This window comes from Trichosurus vulpecula, chromosome 4, assembly GCF_011100635.1.
Source record: "Trichosurus vulpecula isolate mTriVul1 chromosome 4, mTriVul1.pri, whole genome shotgun sequence".
Taxonomy (NCBI): domain Eukaryota; kingdom Metazoa; phylum Chordata; class Mammalia; order Diprotodontia; family Phalangeridae; genus Trichosurus; species Trichosurus vulpecula.
The window spans coordinates 28991426-29017073 of NC_050576.1; the positions used below are offsets into that span (position 1 = coordinate 28991426).

The 25648-nt window shown below is 38.3% G+C and overlaps 1 protein-coding gene across 1 annotated transcript in view; it reads right to left on the minus strand.

Moving 5' to 3' along the window:
- Positions 1-25648, minus strand: part of C4H1orf185 (chromosome 4 C1orf185 homolog) — a 129208-nt gene that overhangs the window by 45244 nt on the left and 58316 nt on the right. Inside the window, exon 5 of the mRNA XM_036758249.1 lies at positions 11903-12084. The gene's annotated coding sequence lies outside the window, so the exon portion shown is untranslated. The remainder of the gene's footprint in view (positions 1-11902; positions 12085-25648) is intronic.

The following is a 25648-nucleotide window of genomic DNA, read 5'->3' on the forward strand; positions in this document are numbered from 1 at the left end:
TCTTGGGGACTAAGCCTGCTCATTATAATTTCACAGCATTCAGTCTCAATTGTTGTTTCCATCTACACTGTTATAGTCATTAAGTTCATAATTTTCTTGATTCTGCTTATTTAACTTCTCAGCAATTCATATTAAGCCTCCCTCTCTTTTCTGTATTCATCACATTCGTTGTTTCTTATCATATGATAACATTCCATCACATTTATGTACCGCCATTTGTTTAGTCAGTTTCCAATCAATGGGCATCTACTTTGTTTCCAATTTTTTCTACTACAAAAGTGCCATTATAAATATTTGGTGTATATGAGACATTTCATCATTGAAATCTCTGGGCCCAAAGGTATAGATTTTTTTATTTGTTAGTATAGTTCCAAATTATTTCCACAGTGGTTGCACTAATTCACGATTCCATCAACAATGTATTAGTATGCCTGATTTTCCACAGCACCTCCAACACTGAGTATTCCTGGCTTCTTTCAGTAGAATGTTCCATTAAAGTGATAGTGAGCCTCTAGAAAAGGAAGCAGTAATGACAAAGAACCAGGATAGTTTCATCAAAAACAAGTCATGACAGACCTTTTTTTGGGGGGGGGGAGGGGGCAGGCAGGGTTTCAGAACTGGTTGGTAAATCAAAGGGATACTGTAGGTAGTTTACATAGATTTTAGTAAAGTAGGAACAGATGAATTATGAGCCAGACAATCCTGAAGTAGATTCAGAACTGCTTGAGTGGCTGGACTCAAAGTGTGGACATTAATGGTTGGGTGTCCTTTTGGAAGTATGCCTCTAGAATAATACAGTTCAGCCCTAAGGTGTTTAATATTTTATGAATAGACTGTATAATAGCGTGGAAGACATAAAGTTGGGGGGGTGAGATAGATAGCATGCTAAATGACAAGGTCCAGATCTAAAAAGATCCTAACAGGTTGGAATAGTGCATGAATGAGGATAATATATGATATTATATATTATTATATGTATAACATATATAATGTATATAGAATATGATATATAATAATATAATGAGGATAAATATAAAGTGTTACATTTGGGCTCAAAATATCAACTTCACAGCTTCAAGGTGGCAGAATGGTGCCTAGAGAGTAGTTTGTCTGAAAAACAACTAAAGGACTACATGGATAAAACATTCTTAACTCTTTTGAAGTCATTTTCCTTTCTAATGATATAAAGATAGTTCTGGTCCTGCTCACTTCACCGCATCAATTTAATCAAGGTTTCCCAGTTTTCTTTTTATAAGCAGCTGCCATCATCTCTTATTATGCATCCACATACCATAATTTGTTCAGCTATTACCTCTGAGGAACACCCCCTTAGTTTCTTTGGTACAACAAAAAGTGTCACTATTAATGTTTTTGTACATGAGTCCTCTTCTTCCTTTGATACCTTTTGGGTGTGCCTATAACATCTCTGTATCAAAGACTATACTTGAGTTTTATTTCCAAATAGCTTTCCAACATGGATGGACCAGTTTATCCATCTCATTTATTCTGTGGCATATAATTGGACAAAATGGTTTCTAATTCCTTTACTTCTGGTATTGGCAATTTGGTTTTCCTCTCTTTTCTTGTATATATTAGCTAAGGTTTTATTTGATTCATTTTTAAAAATAAAACCAGGCCCTAGTTTTATTTATCATTTCAACTTTTTTGTTTTTGTTTTTCTTTGTCTCTTTGATTTTCATTATTTCTGTATTTTGTGTGCCTTTCCTAGTTCTTTTTGTAGTTGCCCAATTCATTTATCCTTCCTTCTCTCTTTTGTTAATGAAAATGTTCAGTGATGTACATCTCTCCATAAGTATTACTTCAGCTGTATCCCCAAAGTTTTGGTATAATGTCTCCTTGTTGTCATTTTTTGGATGAAATCACTGATTCTCTGATTTGTTCTTTGATCACCAGTTCTTTAGGATTAAATTAATGAGTCTCCATTTTAGTTTAACTTCTACTCAAAGGCTTGCTGTTTTTCATAATTTTTATTTTATTGTGGTTAGCAAATTTTATTCAGTAAATATTAATATTTGAGCTTTTCTATATTTGTGCAGTTTAATGCCCTAATTTAACACACACGCAATTTTTAAGAAAAGATGCCATGCACTTTATATTGGCATTCAATAATTATCATAGATCTTTCATATTAACTTTTCTAAGCCTTAGCTCCTTTATTATTTTTTTGTTAGATTTGTCCAAGGCTGAAAGGAGGTCCTTAGCTGTGAATAGTTTTGTTATCAATGTCTCCCTGTAATTCCATTAACTTTTCCTTCAAGGACTTAGATGTCATGGCATATATGTGCATATATATGTATATTATATATGTATGTATATATAGTACTATATTATCTATGGTTATTGTTGCTTTGTCTAAGACCATGATTACTACCCCTGTTTTTAAAAATGTTCTTGCAGCATAATTCTGGTCTGGCATCCTGTTTAAAAAAAAAGCAGAAGTGTAATTTCCTCAAATCTCATAAGTATTTACATTAATGCAGCTTATGATCTCAGTGCAGAGGTAATATGTATAGTGAATTGTTGTTGTGTTTCAGTAGTATCTGACTCTTTGTGACCACATTTGGGCTTTTCTGGGCAGAGATACTGGGGTGGCTTGCCATTTCCTTCTCTATCTCATTTTATAGCTGAGGAACTGAGGCAAACACGGTTAAGTGACTTGCCCAGGGTCACACAACTAATAAGTGTCAGAGACCAGAATTGAACTCAGGAAGATGAATCTTCCTGACTGTAGGCCCAACATTCTATCCACTGTACCATGTAGCCAACCCATCATGTCTGGAGGCAGAAAAGCCTAGGGTCTTGTTCTACTTCTGAATCATCTATGGCTTCTCATTAGCACAATAAATTTGTCATATTATCCAGGGTTCACTTTGGAAGGCAGAGTTCCTAGTCCTAAGGAGATGAAGTGTGGGTCAGAAGACAAAAAGTGCCATGGAAATGTGTATGGAAAGCTCTGTGCTTTGATTAATAAGGAGAGTTCGCAGGAGAAGGGAGAGAGAGACAGAGAAAGAGAGAGAGAGACAGAGACAGAGAGAGAGACAAAGAGACAGAGAGACAGAGAAACGGAGATGGAGAGAGAGAAGTAGAGACAGAGACACAGAGAGACACAGAGAGACAGACAGACACACACACACACACACAGAAGAGAGAGACAGAGACAGAGAGAACAGGCTTGAACTCAACTTTCCTCCATGTTTAGTGATTCATTGTCCATAGTAACTAATTCATTTTCCCTTAAATGATACGTCAACACACAGGTACAGGCTCATTTGTTTACTTTGGCTGAAAGTGCTACATGTTTATAGTTAAAGAAGACCTAACTGCCAACCCCTAGCTAGACTAATTATTGGAAGAAAAAAATTTAAAAGCTAGCTTGTTTTGGTAGTGGAAAAGAACACTTTTTAAAAGGGATAAACAGTGACCGAGGAGCAAAGAAACATGTATAAATATTGAGAGACTTAGTTACCTTTAATTAGATTCTAAATGAGATTTTTGAGAGAGGATGTAAGACATTTCGCTAAATTACATAGTCTTAATAACCATTTATTACCTCGAGTTGAAAGATGTTCAATTCTTGACATTCCTCTTGAATTCTGGTTCCCCATCTCTAATAAACTTTCCATTAAGATGTCCTAGAGTCACCTTAGATTCCATATGTCTAGAACCAATTAAAATCAGTTCAACAAACATTTATTTGAATTAAATCTTTGTTTGACTCTTTGTCCTTCTATATATCCTCAGCACCTTACATACATGCTGCATATTTGGTGTTTAATAAATGCTTGTTGATTGATCATCCTCCCTCCACCAAAATAATTTCTCTTACACACTTGCCTTTATCTGGTCCATAGCACCATTTTTCTCCCAGTCACCCATTCCTGAAACCTTGAAAAATCCATTACTTGTTTCTCCTGGCTTCCTCACCAAGTCTAGTTGATTATTGTTGAGTATCTCGTTTATTTCCCTTCACTTAGAAAAAAAAAATTTCCCCAATAATTGTTTCATTTGATTTGCAGTTCTGAATTCTCTCCCCTCTCCTTCCCTACCTATTGAGAAGGCAAGAAAAACAAGACCTCTTATAAATATGTGTAGTCGTGCAAAACAAATTACTGCATTAACCATATGCAAAAATAGAAAGAAAAAAGGAGAAGAAAATAGCCTTCAATCTTCATTGTGAGTCTATTAGTTCTCTATCTGGATGTGGCTAGCATATTTCATCATGAGTCCTCTGGAATTGTGGTGGGTTATTGTATTGATCAGAGTTGCTGAGCCTTTTGAAATTGATTATCTTTACAATATTGCTGTGTAAATTGTCCTCCTGAGCACTCATTTCACATTGTAGCAACTCATATAAATCTTCCCAGTATTCTCTGAAACTGTCCCTTTTATTCCTCCTTACAACATAACACCCCATTATATTAATGTATTATAATTTGTTCAGTTTGATGGACACCCCCTTTGTTGCCTCAACTCTAGGCATGTGTCCATGCACAGAGGTCATAGGATTTACTACCGGGTTTGGTTACATTTTACAGCTTTTAAATTAGGGGATAGGCAAAAGAAGTCTTCTTCTTCCCCCATCCTTTTCAGTTTAAAGCCTTTTTTTTATTAACTTTTAAGACATGTGGTGCAGTGTATTTAATTTTGAACTTTGAGCCAAGAGGTCTTGAGTTCAAATCCTGCCTCAAACAATATCTATATGACCCTCACAAGTCATTTAAGCTCAGCCTCAGTTTCTTCATCTGTAAAATGAGGCTAATAATAGAACAGAGCTGTTGTGAGAATCAACTGAAGTCACATATAAAGCACTTAAATGCTGGCTAAATACAATCTTAGCAGCCTTTGTAGGACTGTTGTGACACTGTTGTTGGTAATTTACAGAAATTCTGATGTTTTCATTAACTTATTTTGCATCCTGCTATTTTATTAATCACCTTGATTATTCTTCACTTGTCCTCTAGAGTGTTCTAAGCAAGCCATTAGAAGAGGTCTGCCTCTTCTTTGTTGCTTATTATTTTAATTTCTTTGTGTTGCCTTGACTATATAGAGGCAGAATAAATAAAGGGTCTGTCTTGGAGTCAAGGAAGATCTATGTTCAAATTCTGCCACTGACACATAACTGTGTGACTACAGGCAATTCATTAACCCCTCAGTGCTTCCAGGCAATTCTCTAGGTTATGGGTTACCCAAGAGAAATTAGGAGAGAAAGGGGCTAAGAGAAACAGGTGAGGGAAATAAGATGGAAGACAGACTAAGGGAGGTATTAGTCAGAAGCAAAATAGACTTCTAAAGAGGGGGGAAAAGAGAAGAAAAAGTAAAAGAGATAGGATGGAGGAAGATACACAGCTAGCAATCAATTATAACTGTGAATGTGAATAGGGTGAACTCATTCATAAAAAGGAAGAGGATAGCAGAATGGATCAGAAACCAGAATCCAACAACATATTTACAAAAAAAACACACTTGAAATAAAAAGATACAAAAGGAGTTAAAATAAGGGTCTGGAGCAGAATTTATTATGCTTCAACTGAAGTGAAGAAGGCAGGGTTAGCAATCATGATCTCAGACAAAGCAAAAGCAAAAATAGACCTAATGAAAAGAGATAAACAAGGAAAATACATTTTGCCAAAGGTCCTTTATTAATTAATAGCAATACTGAACGTTTATGTGCCAAATGGCATCTAAATTCTTAAAGGAAAAGTCAAATGAGTTACAGGAGGAAATAGAGAGTAAAACTATATGATGAGAGACCTCAATTTACTCCTCTCAGAACTAGATAAACCTAACCATAAAATAAATAAGAAAGAATTTAAGGAGATAGAATTTTAGAAAAGTTAAATATGATAATCCTTTGGAGAATATTGAATAGGAATAGAAAGAAGTATACCTATTCCTAAGCTGTACACAGCATCTTCACAAAAACTGACCACATATTAGGGCATAAAAATGCCTCATAAACTAATACAGAAAAGCAGAAATATTAAATATATTTTTCTGACTGTAATGCAATAAAAATTATAATCAATAAAGGGCCCTTAAAACAGATTAAAATTGTTTTGAAACTAAATAAGTTATCCCAAAGAATGGATGGGTCAAAGAACAAATAATAGAACAATCAATAATTTCATTAAAGATAATGACAACTAGGAGACAACATATCAAAATTTGTAAGATGGAGCCAAAGTAATACTTAGGGGAAATTTTATTTTAAAATTTCACATACATATTCATTAGGAAATTGGTCTACAATTTTCTTTTCTCTGTTTTGACTCTCCCTGGTTTAGTCACCAAGACCATATTTGTATCATAGAAGGAATTTGGTAGCACTCCTTCTTCACCTATTTTTCCAAATAGTTTGTGTAATGTTGAAATTAATTATCTTTAAATGTTTGGTAGAATTCAATTGTAAATCCATCTGTTCTTGGGTTTTATTTCTTTAGGAGTTCATTCATGGCTTATTCAATTTCTTTTTCTAAGATATAGCTATTTATTTTATTTCCTAGTTCTGTTTATCTGAGCAATTTATATTTTCATAAATATTCATCTGTTTCATTTAAATGACAAGTTTTATTGTCACACAGTTGGGCAAAATAGCTCCTAATAATTGCTTTTATTTCTTTTTCATTGGTTGTGAGTTTACCTTTTTCATTTTTTATACTGGTAGTTTGGTTTCCTTCTTTCTCTTTTTAAAAATCAAAATAGCTAATGGCTTATCTTTTTTTAAAACTAGCTTAGTTTTACTTATGAGTTCAATCAATTGTTTTAACTTTCTATTTTGTTAATCTCTAGATATGAGAGATTTGTGGAGGTTGACTTGACAAGTCTTGGTAACTGAATGGATATATGGGAGTAAGAAAGAATGTGGAGGCAAGGATGACTCCAGAATCACAAACTTGAGTAGTGAGGACAGAAATAGGGAAGCTGAGAAGAACAATGGGTTTTGGGGAAAATATAATGAGTTCTCTTTTGGATGTGTTGGGTTTGAGATAACGATGAGATGTCCAGGTTGATGTGTTCAGTGGGCAGTTGGTGATTGGACTTGAAGCACCAGGGATACAAAGAATGAAACAATCTTTACTATCAGGGAGTTTATATGCTATTGGTAAACAACATATACATATATAATATATATAGAAGAACAGATATAGTATAAATGCAAGGTAACTGGGAGAACTAGGGAAGCAGAGAAAGAATCAGGAAAGACTTTATGTAATGTAGAAGATGGTGCCAGGGGAGAGGAGTGGCTTACTCTTGGGGAGTCAATGTTAGTGTTCCTGAGACTTCAAGGCAAAGCCATGACCTGGAACATGTGACAAACTTGTTCTGGACACATTTGGTTTTCTTACTATAACAACTGAATGACATCAGTTAAACTTCTGTATAAAATTATAATGTGTAATTTCTGTTGTATCCTATTCATTTTCTTTATCAATTACTTGATTAAATAATTCAGCATTAAATTGTTTCAATTGCGTGCCATATATTTTCTCATTATTAATCTTTCTTCTAGATACTTTCCCATTCTGACCTTTGCTCTGACAAGCCAGTGGCGTGATTATGTACAGGCAGCTGATTTAGGGATGACTCCCAAATCAATAATGAGTCATTTCCTGTCTCTTCAAATATATGCCATTTCATTTTTTTGTCCTGTGCCTACCAATAATTTTATGGAAGGAGGTATAAAGGCATGAAGCTTCTCTGTGGTCTGCAAGTCATCAAGTCATCTCTCTGTCTCTCTCTGTCTCTGTCTCTCTCTCTCTGTCTTTCTTTCTTTCTTTCTGAACTGTCCTTTCTTAAGTATTTCTCAACATCTTCACCTATTCCCACTCTCTATTCAAAGTTATCAAGTATCCAAGTGTGTATTGATTTAATTAGGCAATTCTTTTTTTTGGAGAGGGGAAGGCAAGGCAACTGGGGTTAAGTGACTCACCCAAGGTCACACAGTAAGTGTGTCAAGTGTCTCAGGCTAGAGGCACTTGCTCTACTCACTGCCCTGTAGGCAATTGTTACCATAGAATTTTTCTACCTCTTCATTCTCTGTAATCAGTGTTGGTACAAAAATTATTTTATGGTGAGTTTTTTTGCAAATATTTATCCTGCATACTGAAATATGAGATGACCTAATATTCTATGAAATAATGTTTCTTGTTGCCTTTGGGCATAGGATAAAACAAGCTTCACCAACCCCTTCTTTGCTTCTTCGGGGAGTACCTGGAAGCCACATCCTTCCAATGACCTGCAACTTTCTCCTTCTGATCTATTTGCAGCAGGGATACCCACGTTGCCGTGATTAATTTCCTCTGGTAGTATGCCCAGTCTTGTCTTTAGAAAAAGAACCTTACATTTAGAGGACTAAGAGCCAGGTTAAAGTTTATTAATGCTCTTAAACTGCGAATCTTGCTGCATTCTGCCCCCTTTCCACACTCTGCCCGCTTTCCACACTCTGCCACTGTCACTGCAGAAGCAGAAGGAGGCCATGTGAGGTCGAGGGACACGTGTTTTCTTTGTTTCATAGGTTGCCATGGCTCATCACCAAGCGGTCAGCCTACTGGGGATGAGCCTCTCTGTACTTAGGCTGGTCCTTGGGAAGCCAGACTCAGTCTGTTGTCATGGCCGTATTCAAAGCCTTTCCAGAATGATAGAACCTGCCCCCTTTGTTGCACTCTTGCCTGGAACCCTAAGGGAAAGGAGGAATGGGAAAAGTAAAGGGAAAATGGGGCAAGCTCTTTGACAGTGGACCAGAGAGGAAGGGCTTCCTGATGACAACAAGAACACGGTTTGTGTAGCACTTCAGGGTTTCCGAAGTGCTTTACAAATATTATCTCGTTCGGTCCTCACAACAACCCTGGGAGATAGGTGTTGTTACTATCCCTGTTTTATAGGTGAGGAAACCGAGGCTGAAGAGGTTAAATGACTTACCACAGTTATACAGCCAGTAAGTATCTGAGGCCACATTTGAACTCAGGTCTTCCTGACTCCGTACCCAGGGCTCTGCTGACTGCCTCTGACAAGCGTTTATCTTCATTAGCCTCCCCTCCGCTGACCAAACCGCTACACGCAGTCTCAGTCCCTAGGAACCAATGAGCGATTGGTGGGAACTTGAGGTCATAGCCAATGAGCCGTAAGGGGTCACAACCTTTCCATTTTTCAGCTGAGGCCTTGGGAGATGGAGTCACACAGAAGGTAGCAGGGATGGAATTTGAACCCAGGACTGGCCTTCGATCCCAGCCACAGTGTTCTTCTGTCAAGAGCTGTCTTTATGGAACACTCATCCTAATTCCTAATTATGTCCTAATGTCCCAATAGTGAAAGTACTTTGTATTGAGAGGGAACTGGACTAGTAGATAGAGAAGCTGGCCTTGAGATCTGGCAGACCTGTGTTCAAGATCTACCATCCTCCGATCTTCTCCAGCCCTAACTTCCCTGCTGCGTTTCCAGCAGCCTATTGGACATCTCAGATTGGATGTTCCATAGATTATTTTAAACTCAACACATTTTAAATGGAACTCATTCTCTCTCCCACCCCCACCTTCTCCTCTTCCTAACTTCCTAACTTTACTGTTGAGGGCATCCTCCTGGCCTCATGACCCAGATGTCAGCCTTAACTAGTAATGAACTGAATGTTTGCTGTTCAAGGAGCACCTCATCAAAGAGGTTCATCACCAGGTCATTGGTAGAAACCCACAAAAGCTATCTACTAACCTGGATACTGGGCACATCCACCTGTTGTCCCAGCTCCTGGGAAGACTGAGGCTGGTGGCTTACTGAGGAAAGGAGTTCTGAGCTTTGCCAGGATGGTGTACATGCCAGCCTGCCCCCCCAAAAGAAACTGTTGTGTCAACCCCCTCTCCTCTCCCCTTTTCAGCTGCCTTTGGTTTGTTTGTCTTCCCTCATTAGATTGTAAGCTCCTTGAGGGCTGGAACTCAGGCATGGCCTTTTTTTTGTGTTTATATTCCTAGCACTTAGCACATAGGAGGGCTTCATAAATATTTAGTGACTGATTGCATCGGCTCTATCCCTTGCTGAGAATGCTCTCCCTCCTCACCTTTGACTTCTAGACTCCTTGGCTTCCTTTCAGACTTAGTTCAATAGCTTCCTTCTACAGGAGGCTCTTCTGATTCCCCAGCTGCAAATGCCTTCTTCTTTAAGGTTACCTTCCATCTAGGCTGTATGTGCAGCACCTTGGATATATGCATGCATAATTACATGTACATGCATACATGTTAGATGTGCACATATATGATATGTGTGTACACGTTAACTCTCCCATTAGAATGTAAGCTTCTTGAGAGCAACAGGGACTTCCCCCCCCCTTTCTTTATAACCACAGTGTTTAGCAGAGCTCCCAGCACATTATAAATGTATAATAAATGATTAGTGTGATGGAAGACCATTGATTTGGAAATGCTTTATTTTCTTTTGGAGGGGGGAAGGCAAGGCAATTGGGGTTAAGTGACTTGCCCAAGGTCACACAACTAGTAAATGTGTCAAGTGTCTGAGGCTGCATTTGAACTCAGGTCTTCCTGACTCCAGGGCCGGTGCTCTACTCACTGTGCCACCTAGCTGCCCCACGCTTTATTTTCAATTATCCAGATAATTCAGACAAAAAAAAATGATGTGAGTCTTTCCCATTTACCTGAGTTAACTGTAGTTAAAATTGATTAGGGGTTTAAGTTAGCTCAGTTATCTATGGGCACCGTCTGAACTTATTGGATAATGGCCAGCCTTCCCAATCCCAATACAGACCTGGACCGAGTAAGACAACTTTTTTAAACCAACAAAATAAATAAATGAAAGGAATCTCAAAATACTTCCTGAATCATTTTGTAGACCAGAAAATATTCATGTCTTCTGGTTCTTAGATTCTTTTCAAAGCATTCCAAGACTGAAGAGTTTGAGAAGACTTAAAAGGAACAATGACTCCAGTTATAGATGACACCCACAGTGCTTCTAGCTGGCTCTGTGGCAGAGGACACAATCGAACACTTATTTTGCAAATCTTAAGTTCGTTTCGGTCTCATATTAGATACATTTCAAAGAAAGCATATTTAAAGGGCCTATTGTAGAGACTGTCAAACTTTAGTATTTGACTAAAGATAATACTTATGAAGAGACCTGTTTTATGCACATGGTAACAGTTTAAAGGTTTATTGTTGGCGTAATAAATTTTTTCTGTGTTCTAGTTCTTTCTAGCTATAGTTAATGTTTTCCTAATATGTTGGGCATAATATAACTATTTTAAAAAATCTGGGCCTATGATTTTTCTCTACCAATGCAGACTGGAAACTTATTTAAATCTTAGAAGGACCAAAGGATTGTAACCAGGGCAGTGACCATCCTTAATTCTAGAGGATTGATGATGAAGCAGACCTCCTGACAGGGAGGAGATGGACTCAGGATGTAGAGTGAAACGTACATTTCTGAGCATGGGCAAGGTGGGACTGGTTTTGCTTAACTATGTGTATTCATCATAAAGATTTTGGTTTTGGTTTTCTCGTGGCCAGGAGTGGGGGGAATGTGAGAGGGAGAAATAGAAAATAAATGTTCATTAATTTTTTTTAAATTTAAAAATATATCTATTTTAAAACCTTACGTACCCATGGCTACCCTGGCCTCTACTGTCTGAAGGCCGGGTCCATTACATATCATAACTCTTTCCCTAGTGTTCTCTGGGACCTTTAAGGGAATTGGGGGTTATCTGGTCTCTGCCATTGGCTCAAGCCCCCACCAGTTTTAGGCATCTTCTGCACTCCCAGTTCCATAGAACCACTTAATAGTCAATTACCTTATAAAGGAATAATAACTCCAAAAGTACAGTAAAAACAAACATGTGAATAATCCCCTCCCGACACTTGGAAGGGCATAATTTCCCCTTACTCACGTCTTGAGGGGCGGGGAGGATTAGGTCACAGCTTTATAAAGCATGGTCTCATTGGGCTCCAAGTCCAAAGCTCCCCTGGACTTAAACTTCCCTGCTGGGTGGGCAGTGATATTCAGCCTGGATTCCTGGCTCCAAGGTCTCTAGGGCTTGAGTTCCAGGTCTAGATAGTCTATCACCTGCACCTAGAAATGAAAAGGACAAAAAAAAAAACAGACTAAATCCGGGTTCTCAAGGCTACAGGGTAGCCCTTCCCCCCCACCCAGCTCAGTGCATGGCATCTAAGCTTTGGTTGAACAGGATTTGCATCCCTCTGGATGTTGTTGGGCAAAGAAGGCCTGTCCCAGTCTAGTAACTTTAAAGCCCCAGCCTATTATGGTGATGCAGCCAATGGAAAGAAGCTGCTTCCACTCACATGGTTGGGGAATGCAAGATGTCTTCTCCCATAAATAGAACCCTACTGTCTCCCACATGGGTCTTTCTATCATATGTGATCTGATCATCTGCATCAAAGCCCTGTGATATTTATAAACTAAAAGAAATGCCTGGGGTAATGAGAATGTCAGTGATTCTTCCAGAGTCATTGTGGTTTAGTAGAGAGCTGTCCTGGATTCAAATTCCACCTCTGACATTTATAATTTATATATATATATTTATAATGCTTGTACAAACCTGGGCAAATCACTTAATTAATTCTTTGGTGTTCTAGGAGACTCTAAGACTATGAGCTGCAGAAGTTGCTGACTTTCTTACCTACTTTTCCCCATATACTCTGTGATCCAGTGCCAGTGGCCTCTTTGCTATTTCTCAAATTCCTGACTCCTTCACTAGCTGTCCCCCACTCCTGGAATGCTCTCCCTCCTCATCTCTGTCTCCTTCCTTCAAGTCCCAGCTAAAATCCCACCTTCTACAAGAAGCCTTTCCTATCCCTCTTAATACTAGTGTCTTCCTTAAAAGTGTTCTCCACTTTTTATCCTGGATATATTTTGGTTGTATCTGTTGGTTTGCATATTGTCCTTTCTATTAGACTGGGAGTTCCTTGAGGGCACGGGCTGTTTTTTTACTTTCTTTATATCTCTAGTGACACATAAGAGGCACTTAGTAAATACTTGTTGACTGACCCACATGACCTCACCTGGGGGTACCCTATATTAACGAAATCACAGGCCCAGTCCCTATCCCCACCTGACATAGTTCATGTCAGAGTCAGGACTTGAACCCAGGCCTTCCTAACTAAATACACTATGCTGCCTTTTAACTTGGTACTGAATTATTTAAGGAGATTTCCATATTAGCATCTAAATTTGTTGCTATGAAACTATATAGTATTTAAGTGACATTAGGAATTTTGCAAATCAACATGAAAATTATTATAATTTGTTATTCTTATAGCACTTTTAATAAGGATTTAAGTCCATTTCAATGTTTAGATAACTATATAAACATAATGTTAAAGCTTTAAATGGACATTATAAAGTTCTAAATACTAAAACAATTATCTAGCTCCATCTTTTACTCTATATACCTTTTTTTAATTTTTAAATTTTTTAACATTCATTTTTATAAGATTTTGAGTTCCAAATTTTTTTCTCCCTCCCTCCTTTCCCCTCCCCCTCTCCAAGATGGCATGCAATCTGATATAGGCCATACATGTACAATCATATTAAACATATTTCTACATTAGTCAGGTTGTGAAAGAAGACTCAAAACAAAAGGGAAAAACCACAAGAAAGGAAACACAACAAAAAGTTTTACTTTATATTTCTGATGAATTAATTAAGGTTAATCAGATTTTTGGAGCTGAATTCAGCCTTATAAAAATCACTTTTAACTTGAGTATATTATTTTAATAAATATTACCTAAAATGGGAAAAATAAGTGCCTGCCACATAATAGATATTTAATAAATGCTTGTTGACAACCATCCTTCTATAAAGCTGAAAAATAACAGATGGCAATGTAGTTAATTTGGAGTGTTCAATAGCTAGTCGCATTTGTCAAATGGTCAAACATCTATCCAGTGCTAAATGCAAAACAATATGAATTAGGCTTGTTGCTACCACCCAATTTAGTGGTTTATATGGAGAAGGCCTTAGAAAAAGATAAAGAAAGCTACTTTTTAGTGAGAAGGGGGAAATTTTTTGTGGCTTATTTTATTAATTTTTACCTTAAGGATGGAATTTTCATTTTAATTTTCAATTTCTTAAAGGACCCATGAACTTAATGCATCGTAAACATTTTCTTAGCCTCGCTATTTGTTTAAGTGTCCACAAGATGGTGCCATGGTTAACGTGTTAACACTTGAATGTGAAAGACAGCAGGAAAAAGTGAGTTTGACTCACTGAATCTAAAGCAATTACCATCAGCTTGATTTTTTTAAATAGTAAAGGAAAATCAAATTGACAAAATAAAAAATTAAGAAGGCAAACTTGCAATAAATAGAGAGAAAATGAAGAGAATTATTAGAAATTACTATACAAAGTATATGCCAATAGTCTTGGAAATTTAAAGGAAATGGTTTATCCACAAAATACTGATTATCTACAAAAATACAAACTACTCAAGCTAGTAAAATGACAAACAGAATTCCTAAAGTTAGTCCCAGAAAAAGGAGTCAATCAATGAATTGTCAAAAGAAAAAACAACCCCTAGTTCAGATCAGCTTACTTGTGGAATCCATCAAACATTTAAAGATGAATGAATAACTATGCTAGAAAAATTGTTCCCAGTAGTAGAGAAAGAAGGCTTTCCACCAAACTCCTCTTATAGATAAGCATGGTCATCATTCCCAAACTAGGGAGGGATAAAGCAGAGAAAGAAGATTATAGACCAGTATCATTAACAAAAATTCATGAAGAGATTTTAAATAGAGTTTAACAAAGATATAACCAAAGAACACTATTGACTATGTGAATTGAGCAGAACCAGGAGAACACTATGCATGGTAAAGGCGATAGTGATCAACTATGAAAGACTTAGCTACTCTGATCAACATAATGACCCAAGATAGTTCCAAAGGACCCATGCTGAAAAATCTACCCACTTCCAGAGAGCTGATTCATTGGGTGCAGACTGAAGCATACTTTTTCCACTTCTAAAATTTTTCTTTTGTGTACGTGTTTTCTTTTGCAACATGGCTAATACAGAAATATGTTTTGTATCACTTCATGTGTATAATTAATATAATATGGCATGTCTTCTCAGAGGGTGGAAGAAGAACAGGAAGGTGGGAGAGAATTTGGAACTCAAAATTTTTAAAAATGAATGTTAAATTTTAAAAAATGTGATAGGGAAATATTTAATGAAATAAAAAACAAACTATTGACTATGACCAAATTGGATTTATACCAAGAATACAAACATAGTTCAACATTAGGAAAATAATTAGCATAAATAATCATATGAAAAAAAATTCCAAATTTATTAATAGACATAGAAAAGACCTTTAACAACAACAAAAAATTCCCACTATTTTATGCTAAAAATCTCCTTTAAAAGAGAATGAGTATGGAAGGCCACTTCTCAATATGATCCAAAGTATATATTTAAAATTATTTCTAGTGGCAAAACTCTGAAAGCTTTAATAGATAGAGGTTCAGCTACAGATCAAAGATGTTTTCTCTTTCCATTATTACAGTGGCATGTGAACTACTTGGGGGAGAGTAAAATAATCAACGTGGACAGGTAGGTAGTGCAGTGGATAGAACACCAAGCCTGGAGTTCAAAGCTAGCCTCAAATACTTCCTAGCTGTGTGTGACTCTGGGCAAGTCACTTAACCCTGTTTGCCTCAGTTTCCTCATCTGTAAAATGAGTTGGAGAAGGAAATGGCAAACCACTCCAGGATCTCTGCTGAGAAAACCCCAAATGGGGTCACAGAGAGTCAGACACAACTGAAAAACAACTGAACGACAGAGTAATCAGATTTGCTGACATACAATAAACATTACAACTTCTTACATGTTAAAAAAAACAACTTAATATGCAGTTTATTCTTTTGTGGCAATAACTTATTTTTACACAATTTGGCATTAAGTTCACAAGATTTTGACACTTATTCTTTAATTCAATGTCATGAAACCACATATCACATTGGATGTGAAGCGTACTTCGCATGACGGTTCATTTTCAAAGTCTGGCCTTGATTATAGCCCATAGGTTTTCAATGGCATTTAAATAAGGTCACTTTCAAGGCTGTTGAAGTCTCTTTATTCCCATCACTTAAATACATTTCTTAACCTCTGAGTTAAGTCTTGAAGGGAGTCAGGGAAGCCCAGAGAAAACAAGGAGGGAGGCCACCATGGGCATGGAGACCAGTCAGAAAGGAAGACACTGAGCTGGGAGACAGAGGCCAATGCTGCTGATCATTGAGAGAGCAGAAGAGAGAAGACAGGGAAGGCAGAAAGGGGCCAGGCTGTAATCTACACAGGGAGAGGATTTTCTATCTGATCCGGGAGGTAATCACTGCTAGAGTTTATTTAGAAGAGGCTGAAGGTGGTGCCACAGTCAGGTCTATGCTTTGTTGTTTTTTGTCCATTCTCAAAGAAGACCATGGAGTCAAGGAGGTGATGCCATGACATGCAAGTGAATTGGGTTTAAGTGAGGGAGGGCTGTACAAAGTCACCAGCCTCACTTTCTCCTCCAGAGCCAACTGGGTCCCGTGACAAGATGTAGATATGTTTTAGAGGTACCTGGATGGTGCAGCAGATAGAACATTAGGCCTGGAATCAGGAAGATCTGAGATCAAATCTAGCCTTAGATATTCAACTGCTATATGACACTGGGAAAGTCACTTAATCTCAGTTTTATCAACTGTAAAAATGGGGATAATACTAGTACCCACCTTGTAGGGTTGTTGTGTGGATCTAATGAGATATTACTTGTAAGGCATTTAGTGCTCATTGACACAGTGTCTGCCACACAGTAGGCACTTAGTGCCTTTCTTAAGAAGATTACTTTGATGAATGAGTGGAAGACGGTTTGGAGTAGGGAGAGGCTTGAGGGAGAAAGGCCAACCAGAAGGCTATTATAATAGTCCAGGCTGGGTGATGAGGACATAGTAGTGGTTGTTGGGTGGAGAGAAGGAGACTTATACAAGAGATGTTTTGAAGGTAGAAATGGTAAGACAACATCAAATTGGATGTATGGACTAAGTGTGAATGACACTCGGATCACAAGTCTGGGTGACTGAGAGAATGGTGGTGGCCACAGCAGTTAAGGGAAATTTGAAAGAGGAGAAGCCTTACGGAGAAAATCTAATGAGTTCTGTTTTGCACCTACAGAGTTGGAGATGCCTAAGGGACATCCACTTCAGGACATGCAATAGGCAGTTAATGGTATGAGGCTGGATAGAGGTCAGAGGGAGGTGAGAGTAAACATACCTGAGAATGATCTGCATAGAGATGAGAACCCATGGAAGGTGATAGGATTACCAAGTGAGATAGCATTCAAGGATTCTTAACCTGTCATCCCTGAACTTTTTTTTTAATGTCTTGATAATTGCATTTCAGTGTGATTACTTTTCTTTCTAACCCTTTGTATTTTATTTTATGCATTTAAAAACATTATTCTGGGGAGTCCATAGGCTTTACCAGACTACTAAAGGGGTCCATGACCCCCAAAAGGTTGAAGCTCTCTGGTATAGAGGGAAGAGAGTTAAGGCTCAGGACATACACTTGAAGGAGATCCAGCAAAGCAGATTGAGACGTGGCAGACCAGTAAGAGGGAGCTAGGGAGAGCAATGTCACGGAAACCTTGAGAGAAAAAGATATCGAAGAGAACTAGGGAACAGTGTCAAAGGCTGCAGAGAGGTCAAGAAGGATGAGGATGGGGAAGGGGTCACTAGATTTGGTGACTTCAGAGACAGCTGAGTCAGTGGAATAACGAAGTTCGAAGGCAGGCTGCAGAGCGTTTTGAATCAAATAGGAGGAGGAGACATTGATGGCTGTCTCCAAGATCTAGAATGTTTAAGGAAATCATAAAACAAAAGGGCTCAAATATCAAGAAATAATGGGGAACGAAGGTAGGAATGAGGGAAGGAAGAGCATGTCCACACCTCAAACTGCTAACATCAAAGCTATTTGATACTGGTGTAACAGCAACCACACTGGCACACCCAGAATGGCTGCTAGCACAGGTTCTTAGATCTACTTTTCCAGGAAAGACTGATCAAAAGGGGGTTAATGATCTTTCTTAATTACATTCACTAGTTCAGGGGAAGGGTCAGCACCCTGAATGTCAGAGAAAGTACAAGCAGAGAAAATACAAGCAGAGAAATTAGCATAAGGACCAACAGACAGGGCTCTGATTGCCTGAATCAAAGCAATATTGATATATACTTTACATACACCACTGGATCAAGAGAGCCTTTACGTCTGAGCAATGGGGAGTCTGAACGTACAGCTACTCAGAATCTCAACCAGGGAATCACAAGATCCTTCTCATAATCGAGCCCCCAAAGCAAAATACCAACTCAGAGTGTTTATACACTTCTCCAAGCCAGAAGGCATCACAACCCTCGTGTCTCAGTGCCTAATTAGAAATTACCAAAAGATGTGATAGCCTTCCTACAAGCAAGCCTCCCCCAAGTACCTCCCCAATGGGCTCTGTGACTTAGGATGTATCACAGCTATGAGCTGGGCCAGAGCTCAAAGCAGCCACGTAGGCCTATTAATGGATGGGGAAAATCTTCATATCCCATTAACATTACAATTGGTTAGAAAAAGAATCCATTAATCTGCTTAGATTAGACAAGAAAGAATCAGAAATAATTAAACTCGATATCCTGGTTTTTGATAGACTTGAAAATATAAATTATTCAGGAAAGAACTCCCTGTTTGATGAAAGTTTCTGGAAAAAACTGGATAGCAGTCCAGCAGAAATTAGATTTAGCCCAACGTTCTATACCAAATTTTACAATAAAGCCAAAATGTATTTATTACTTGACTATAAAATATCATATAATTAGAAAATTAAAAGATAAGTCGATCATATACATATACTCCCTGGGCAGAGGGTGAATTCTTAACTGAACAAGAGATAGAGGAAATTTCCAAAGACAATTTCAATTAACATGAAATTGAGAAGCTTATACGTGAATAAAATGCCACTAAAAGAACAATAGATGAGAAAAACATCTTTGCACCAGTTCTTAGTGATAAGGGTCTGATAGTCAAGAAATCTAGATAACTAGTGGAAAAATATAAGACCAAAAGCCATTCTCCAGTAAAATGGCCAAAGGATAGGAACAAGCAGTTCTCAAATTAAGGACTACATGAAAGAAGGCTCTAAATCACTAATAAAGAGAAATGCAAATCATGACAACCTTGAGGTTTCAGTTCACACCGAGGAAACTGGCAAAGATGACAAAACACATCAATATTAGAAGAGTTGGAGAAAGATAGGCACATTAATGCATCGTTGGTGGCACTACAGATTGGGTTAACTAATCCAGAAAACAGTTGGAAAATATCCTAGGGAGTGTCTGTATCTTTTGACTCAATGATTCCGCTGATAGGCATATGCCCCAAGAAGGTCAGTGACAAAAGAAAGGCTCTGTACACACACAAAATTTATTGCAACATTTCTTGTGGTAGCAAAGATTTGGAAACAAAAGTAGACGCCCTTCAGTTGGGGAATAGTTAAGCAACTTGTAGCACAGAATGTAAGGGAATTTCACTGTGCTTATCGAGTTCATTTTGAGAATGGTTTTGTGAGTCAGGGAGCATAAGAATCCATGATATGTTGGGGTATGGGTAGTTTGAATGAATGAATGAATGAAATGTTAATTAAGCATTTAGTATTTGTAAAGCATGGTGCTGAGGGCTAGCAATACAAATAGAAAAAGCATCGAGGATCTCCTTTTCTAATGGAGGAGACAACACATATGGAAGGTTTCCCTTGCAAGTCAGATGGAAAGGTCTCTTGGTCCTTTGGTCATGTGGGAAAGCACATATTAATAATGCCTTTTCCATATGTTTCCACTAATAAAATCATATCAATTTCTGATGTTGAACCATCTGACAATGCCAAGGACTTGGAGTATCAAGAACTCTATTTTCTGCGTCATTATTGGCTGTGGCTATAACACCTGCAGGAGCAATTGCCAGGTTGCATCTCCATCTCCACAGGGGCAGGGTTGTCCTTTCTAGGATAATGGCTATGGATGCTGACTATTCCCAAAGCTCCTGGGTTTGAAGGTCCTGGACTGTCTCTATCAGGATCTGAGGGGAGAATAAGGTAAGGTGGTGGCAGAAGTTTGAACTTCCCAGTTCAAGGTTCCTCCTGTCTCTCAGGTGCCTTGCTACTTTAGTTACATTGGCTTGTCTGTCCTATGGGTGGTAGCAGCTTGGCTGTTAGTGGTGCTGGCTGGCACCTTCTTCCCCAGATAATAGTTATGAGGGCTGAGCTAGAAGCAGGATTGGTGGTCTGGGGACTTCAGTCGCTCCCAGAATTTTTACACTTATCTGCCTGTTGGTAGCTGTTGGTCAGTAGCTACAGCTGGTAGTGATGAAGATGGTAGGCCCCTTTTCCACAATGATGATTGTGGAGGCTGCGCTAGAAGCAGGTTTGGTGGTTTAGAAGGCATTGCTATTCCCAAAGCTCTTGGGGACATAGTTCTAAACTGTCTCCATCAGGGTCTGGGGGAAGATGATGATTAAGGTGGTGGTGGTGTTTTTACTTGCCTGTTAAGTGATGCCTCTCACCTCCCCCTCAGGGTGCTCTGAGATCTGTTAGGTACAGGACCTTGGAAGTTTTGTTAGTACAGTATCCTACAGGCCTAGAGTTGCCTCTAGATCAAACCATGATATGGGGACAGTGTAAAAAGAGGGCATTAAGGTAGTACGGAAGTAAGCATCTCTATTCAGATGATGAGACTGCGTCTGCTGCTACTACCGAATGATTCTAGGAATCACTAGAACAAAGGAACTCCAATAGAGGTTGTATCTGAATGGCAGTTTTAAGCTCACAGCAATCTCTGTATATTAGTTTCTTTTTAAATATATATATTATTTTCCCCTAATTATGTGCTAAAACAATTTTTTCACATTTGTGTTTTTTTTAAGTTTTGAATTCCAAATTCTATCCCTCCCTCTCCTCTCCTCCCTGAGATGGTAAGCAATTAGATATAGGTTATACATGTGCAATCATGTAAAGCATTTCTTTATTAGTCATTTTGTACAAGAATGAAAAAAGTGAAAAATAGCATGTTTCAGTCTATATTCAGACAATATTGGTTCTTTCTCTGGAGGCAGATAGTATGCTTTATCATTAGTCTTTTGGGATTGTCTTGGATCATTGTATTGCTGAGAAGAGCTAAGCCATCCACAGTTTTTCATTGTACAAAATTGATGTTACTGTGTACAATGTTCTCCTGGTTCTGCTCATTTCATTTTGCATCAGTTCACATAAATCTTTCCAGGTTTTTCTGAAATCATCCTGCTTGTCATTTCTTACAGCACAATAATATTACAATCATATGCCATAGTTTGTTCAACCATTTCCCAGTTGATGGGCATCCCCTTGATTTCCAATTCTTAGCCATCACAAAAAAAGCTACTATAAATATTTTTGTAAAAATAGGTCTTTTTCCCTTTTAAAAAATGTCTTTGGGATGCAGACCTAGCAGCAGTGCAATCTCTGTAAACTAAAAGGGAGTTCTGAACCTTGGTGTAAACAGACCTAGAAATACTGACATTAGTTTGAATTTGAGTAGGTTCTCAATTCATTCCTTTTTCTTTAACAAAGTTTGTCCTTTTCTCGTATTCTTTGCAGCCATAATTAATGCTGAACAAAGATCAAGTACTTATATGACAAATGTTAAATATGAACAGGAAACTATTTAGAGCTCTTTGCGGTATCCTGTAGGATGTGTGTAATTCACTTAGCTGTGTGTTGATTTATGCAATGTTTGATTTATGTTCCGTACACATATGAATACTAATAACTAGAGCACCTTTATTGCATTCATACCTAATGACCAGAAACTAATGCAAATTACTGTTTCATTGATAAAATTATGAAATTCTGTTCTATTTAAACAGAATCTTAAAAACAAATGGGATTAAAAATGAGTGTGAACTACTGCTCAAATTCTTACAAAAATCTGTTAATAGCATGATAAAGTTGTCAAATAATTTGTGCTGAAGATAGAAAATGAAAAAATGAATGTAAAAATCAGTGTTAATACTTCACATAATCTAAAGAGAAACAATGCTGAATTTTCATTATTATATTTCAATTGTTTCTATTAATGTGATTCCTTGTGTTCCATTTTAAAATTTTTTGAAAAGACAAAAAACTGTTAAAATGGTTCTAACCAGAAAAACAAACTTTGACCATGAATCAGGAATGTACCATGTGAGCTTGGTCTGAGAACCAGTTTCTCTTAAGTTTGGAGGTTCATCAGGAGAGGTACAGCCACCAACTGATTTTTTCCTCCTACGATAACTCATTGTCTACAAAGATATGAAGGGATTGTGATCTGCATTGGTAGAAGTAATACCCATTCTAACAAAACTATGGCTGATTTGAAGAAGTAATGTTGTTATTTGGGTGCGTGTTTTCTCTCCTATGATAGTTGGTTAAGCTCCTCGAAGACAAGGACTACGTCATTTTTCATCTCTGCAGAGAAAGCATGGGCATAACCAGCAACAATTTGCTGGTCTTTCCCCTTTCCTGGCTGCTGGCTAGGGAGGGAGGCAGGAGCCTGCAACCACTCACAGGATGTGATAGACTCACCAAGCAGTATTGCTAGCAAGAATTCTAAGAAAGAATGAAGAGTTTCCAGGAGATAGCAAAAAGCTTCAAACCGGCCATAGCTGCAGTTGGATACTCCCCAATTCTGGCTCCGTAGCCAACCAAAAAGTGACTCCTCCTCACCCCAGGGTTAGTGGACTAGAACCAGGACCAGCGTCAACATGTCTTTTCCTTGTCACATCTTTTCCTTTTGGGAGACTCCTTGGCCCTAGCATCAGTGCCCCCGTGATGTAAACAGTATCAGTATGAAGATGTTCTGGTGGGGGAGACAACACAGAAATGGGAGCTGAGAAGGGGGGAGGGGGGAAGGGGAGCCCACCCCATTGTGGCAAAGTCCATTAAGTCAGGAGCAAAGCCAAGACAGAATGGAAGAAGCATGGCGTCCCTGGCACCCCACCACCACCACACACCCCCACCAAGGAGACCCAGGGAGGAGCTCACCAATGGAAGGAGGGGACGCCAGAGTTGAGAAATGTTCCAAAATGAGAAGGTCCCATGCTCTGAGGGAAGGGTTAGAAGGCTGTGGAATCATGGAAGCCAAGTTGGGAGAATCAGAAGCAATGCCAGGACGGCAATAAAGCATGACTAGCTTGGGCCCTCCTAAATTGGAGGCAATACGGTGTATAAATAACCCTGGGCTTACACAGAATGTGCTGGAGAACTTTAAATCGATGGAGAACTATGGTTGTTATTATAATATGTATAACGTGGAGCTGGCATGGTAGAGCAAGCAGAGACTTGGATTTCAAAGAAAGAGGCACCAAGGTCAGGCTTAGGATAGGATCAAATCAAAAGCCTGACATTAATTATGCCTGGGAAAGTCAGTTCATCCTCCTGAGCCTCGGTTGCTCCGTCAGTAAAGTGGGAATAATAACATTTCTGCTACCTCCTTCACAGGGATGCTGTGAGGAAAGTGCTTTGTAAGCCTTAAAAGTACTGTGGAAATGTGGTGATTCCTTATTCCTCTGAAGGTGAGCCCCAGCCTGGGGACTGTCTGGCCAGTGTTTGGTATAACGGCAGAATTACATTATGTTTGCTTTATATTATACTCATATGTATGCATGCCAGTATTATGTTTGAATTTTACTTTGTAGCAGGCTTACTGCATTTTGTGTGTGTGTGTGCAGATCTATAATTTGTCATTGTAGGGAACTCCTGTGTAGACACTCTGTCTACCAATGCAGATCACCACCTTCTTTTTAAGTCCACCAGTAGAGCTGCTTGGGGGCACTGAATGGTTCAATGACTTTCCCTGGGACACACAGGAAGTGTGTGGCAGAGGAGCTCTTAAGCCTGCCTTCTTTCAAATAATTCATTAGAAACCCCAAGATCCATTTTTAGTCACACATGCAAATAGTGGTCTTCCCCTTCAGTTTGATTTTTTCTTTTTTTTTTAATTAAAGGGGCCATCCCTTGACTCATTTTTTATTCTTATTTTATTATTTAATATTTTTAGTTTTCAACATTGATTTCCACAAGATTTTGAATTACAAATTTTCTCCCCATTTCTACCCTTCCCCTGCCCCCCGCACTCCAAGATGGCATACATTCTGACTGCCCTGTTCCCCCATCAGCCCTCCCTTCTGTCTCTCCCCTCTCCTCCCCCATCCCCTTTCCCCTTACTTTTTCATAGGGTAAGATAGATTTCTATACCCCATTGCCTGTATCTTATTTCCCAGCTGCATGCAAAAACAACTTTTTTTTGAGCATCCACTTTTAGAACTTTGAATTCCAGATTTTCTCCCCTCTTTCCTCACCACCCACGCTCCCTAAGAAGTCAAGCAATTCAACACAGGCCACACATGTATCATTATGCAAACACTTCCATAATAGTCATATTGTGAAAGACTTAACTATATTTCACTCCATCCTATCCTGTCCCCCTTTATTCAATTTTTCTCCCTTGACCCTGTCCCTTTTCAAAAGTGTGTGCTTTTGATTACCTCCTCCCCCATCTGCCCTCCCTTCTATCTTCCCCCCTCTCTTATCCCCTTCCTCCTACTTTCCTGTGGGGTAAGATACCCAATTGAGTGTGTATGTCATTCCCTCTTCAAGTCAAATCCAATGAGAGCAAGATTCACTCATTCCCCCTCACCTGCCCCCTCTTCCCTTCCAACAGAACTGCTTTTTCTTGCCACTTTTATGTGAGATAATTTACCCCATTCTATCTCTCCCTTTCTCCCTCTTTCAATATATTCCTCTCTCACCCCTTAATTTTATTTTATTTTTTTAGATATCATCCCTTCATATTCAACTCACCCTGTGCCCTCTGTCTATATGTATGTATATTCCCTTCAACTACCCTAATACTGAGAAAGGTCTCATGAATTACAAACATCATCTTTCCATGAAGGAATGTAAACAATACAGTTCAACTTCAGTAAGTCCCTTATGGTTTCTTTTTCTTGTTTACCTTTTCATGCTTCTCTTGATTCTTGTATTTGAAAGTCAAATTTTCTATTCAGCTCTGGTGTTTTCATCGAGAATTTTGAAAGTCCTCTATTTTATTGAAAATCCATATTTTGCCTTGGAGCATTATATTCAGTTTTGCTGGGTAGGTGATTCTTGGTTTTAATCCTAGCTCCTTTGACCTCTGGAATATCATATTCCAAGCCCTTCAGTTCCTTAATATAGAAGCTGCTAGATCTTGTATTATCCTAATTGTGTTTCCACAATACTCAAATTGTTTCTTTCTGGCTGCTTGCAGTATTTTCTCCTTGAACTGGGAACTCTGGAATTTAGCGACAATATTCCTAGGAGTTTTCTTTTTGGGATTTTTTCAAGAGGTGATCTTCAGTGGGTTCTTTCAATTTCTATTTTACCCTCTGGTTCTAGAATATCAGGGCAGTTTTCCTTGATAATTTCTTGAAAGATAATGTCTAGGCTCTTTTTTTGATCATGGCTTTCAGGTAGTCCAGCAATTTTTAAATTATCTCTCCTGGACCTATTTTCCAGGTCAATGGTTTTTCCAATGAGATATTTCACATTGTCTT